Source organism: Rhinopithecus bieti, unplaced genomic scaffold, assembly GCF_001698545.2.
Source record: "Rhinopithecus bieti isolate Rb0 unplaced genomic scaffold, ASM169854v2 scaffold_12653, whole genome shotgun sequence".
NCBI classification, from domain to species: domain Eukaryota; kingdom Metazoa; phylum Chordata; class Mammalia; order Primates; family Cercopithecidae; genus Rhinopithecus; species Rhinopithecus bieti.
Genome location: NW_016807437.1, coordinates 2,361,296 through 2,364,587, shown reverse-complemented (window position 1 = coordinate 2,364,587; position 3,292 = coordinate 2,361,296). Strand labels below are relative to the sequence as shown.

The 3,292-nt window shown below is 37.8% G+C and overlaps 1 protein-coding gene across 1 annotated transcript in view; it reads left to right on the top strand.

The window, feature by feature from the left end:
- The window catches only part of CUNH11orf97 (chromosome unknown C11orf97 homolog), a 24,731-nt gene extending 21,439 nt beyond the window's left edge, over positions 1-3,292 (top strand). Inside the window, exon 4 of the mRNA XM_017882023.1 lies at positions 3,061-3,292. The gene's annotated coding sequence lies outside the window, so the exon portion shown is untranslated. The remainder of the gene's footprint in view (positions 1-3,060) is intronic.

The window sequence follows — 3,292 nt, the reverse complement described above, 5'->3', positions numbered from 1 at the left end:
ATTTATATGTTATATCTAGTATTTATATATTATATAATATTTATATATTATATAATTACATAGTATATAATATTTATGTATTATATACTATGTATATATTATATATAATATTTATGTATTATATATTTATATATTATATAATATATGCACACACAATAGTATATAATATTCTATCTAATGTCTACAACAATTACATGAAACAAGTATAATTCATTTCACAGATAAGGAAACTGAGGCACAGGGAGGTGAAATAATTTACCCTCGGTCGCTCGGCTAGCAAGTAGAAGAGTAGAAATGCTGGGATTTGAACCAAAGCAGTCTGTCTCCAAAGTCCATGCATTCAACCACTAGACACTACTGCGTCTCTGAGCCAAGTGCCCACGAGCTACGATGTCTATTAAACCTGAAGTGAGATGAGAGCTCAATAAAAGTGTCACACAGGAGTAGAGGCCCCAGGAGGCCAGGGATGCAGCCTCTGGGATATGGGTTCAGTAAGGGAAAAAATACAGCCACTGAGAAACTGAGACAAGAGGTTAAAAAAAAACAAACACAAAACTTGTTACTAAAGAGGATTCATGTAGCAAACAGGAACCAGTTAGGAAGACTTCGGTTTAATGATAATAATGAAAGTAGTAGTAGCCACCATTTATCATGTGCCAGGCATGGCAGCAAGTGTTTTATATCGTTATGTAATCCACATGATCATATGAGTTGAGGATTGTAATCTCCATTTTCTGGGTAAGAAAACTGAGGCACAGAGACACTTCACTACCTACAATCCCATGTCTAGGAGGTAGTGGAGCCAGAACTACAAACCCATGTCCATCTGGCTTCCACTATGCCCTTAGTTCCAAGACTATGGCCCAAGACTACTGGGCCATCACGGCAGAGAATCTAGTCACTGTGCAACAAGCAACAGTTGTAGTGTTGTGGTTAAATAGGTACAAATGCCAGGGATATGGGAACACAGGGTTTTAGGAATCTGGGAGGCAGCTACTTTCATAATCCACAAAGATACTAGTGTCCTGAAGTAATGGTTGATTCAACCAAAGTCTGGGCCACTTGTCTATTGGAAGCTATTTATCTCAACTTTCCACTCAATTTCTTAAGTTCCACTTATCGTAGGTAATTTGATCATTCCAAGAAAACTCACTAAGTAATTGGTTTTAAAGATGAATGGTTTTCTGCATGCCTATTATGAGACCTATTGAATAACAAATTTCCTTTATTTAAAGACATATAAGTCCAATAAATTACCCAATTTATTGATTGGGGACATATGATAAAAGATTCATGTTTCATTTTGACCATAATTGCATTCCTTTCATCCATACAATTTAAGAGACATTTCATGGCTCCTGCTCATTTTTACTCATCCACACTGCATTCCTAGGAGCCCTCGGCCCTCCATTTACTTCCAGCTGGTGCCAAGCCCTTATAGTGGTCATGTTACAATATATAACTGTTATTGACACATAGCTTAGCTTCACCTCTTTAGGTTGCCAGCTGCATTTTTGTCGTATCATATGAGCTGCTACTATCTGCTGTACAATCACAATTGATCAATCTATATGTCAGACTGATAACCAAGAATTAGACCTTTCTCGTTATCAGTGAAAAAAGGAAGATGCTAGGCACAGAAATATCATAGATGAACAAAATCCACAGATAATTTTCTAAAATTGTTAGTAGTAATTAATACACTATCACAAGCTCCATAAAGGCAGGGACTGTCTTTTACTCACTGCTGTGTATCTGGCACTTAGCACAGTGCCTGGTACAGTAGGTGCTCAATTGCTATTAGTCATGAGAATGACCAATGAATGAATGAACCAGTAAGTATATGTTAAATGCCTGTTTAGGTTTAGAATCTTCTTGCTGCTAACTCACATACCTCCCCCGCTCTCTCAAAAGTATGTCGTTTTCTCTACTTGAGACCGCTAAACTAAACCAAATGCAAACAATAGAGGGAAAATCAATGCAACCTACTCTTTTCAGTGTGTGAATCATGAAAAATTGCATATATTTGAAATACATCTTGGAACTAACACTTTCAAAGAGAGGTCTTCTGTGGCTTACAATGAGTTTTCCAGGAACTTCTCCCATAAAATATGCTTCAGTTAGAAACTTCAGTCAAACCTCATGGTCAATTTAAACAATTCATTTGTGCTTTTTTTTTCTCTTTCTCATGAACAATGTGATCATGGTAGTTAGGACTCTTCCAACATATAATACACATCATTTAAAGTTTAAATTTAGAATTATGATCATCCAACTGTAGTTCTAAAGCATGTTTCCATTAGAGACTGTGAATCGTCTACTGCTTTCATCACACTAACAGGTTTTATTCATTTACTTTTATCAATGCCAGCATTCTGGGAGACCAAGGCAGGCAGATCACTTGGGGCCAGGAGTTCAAGACCAGCCTGGTCAACATGGCAAAACCCCGTCTCTACTAAAAATACAAAAATTAGCAGGTGGGGTGATGCACGCTTCTAGTCCCAGCTACTCGAGAGGCTGAAGAATGAGAATCACTTGAACCCGGGAGGTGGGGGTTGCAGCGACCCAAGATTGAGCCACTTCACTCCAGCCTGGGTGACAGAGCAAGACTGTGTCTCAAACAAACAAACAAATGGTAATGGTTGATGACAAAAAACCTTTTATAGTTTCCTTCTTATTCTGTGCCATAAAACAAGCCAGGAAAAAAAAAAAAGTCGTTGTCTGGTCTGGTGCTAAGCTTGAATGTGCCTACAAATCACATGGTATCTCAATAAAATTCAGACCTGATGCCGTAGGTCTGGGGTAGGGTCTGAGATTCTGCATTTCCAACCAGCTCCCAGGTGATGCTGATGCTCCTTGTCTGGAAACTATGCTTCAGTCGTGAGAGTTTGGAAGACTGAGTAGTGGCTTTTCCGGTTACTGGGATGACGTGGGTATGGCTCTTACATTCTGCTCAACCAAATGGGAACGTAAAGTCAAATTTAGATTAAAATGGGTGAGATTAAAGAGCATCTCCCCAAAGTAAAACACTTATTTTTTCACTTTTTCTTTTAACTCTAGGATAAGATGAATTAGATTTTCCATTAAGGAGGAACCTCTTTCTGCTGATGTCTGAGGAATGGAGAAGAAACTCAAGCTTGTTTCAGGATTTAAGATGTGTGCAAAAAATATGATAGCCTGTAGTTACTATTATTGGTACTAATGCCTATCTGTAAACTAATCCAAAGTAATGAAAGACTATTGGTAAAGTTCACTAAGTACCTGGAAACAATAAAGGAAAATATTATACTTA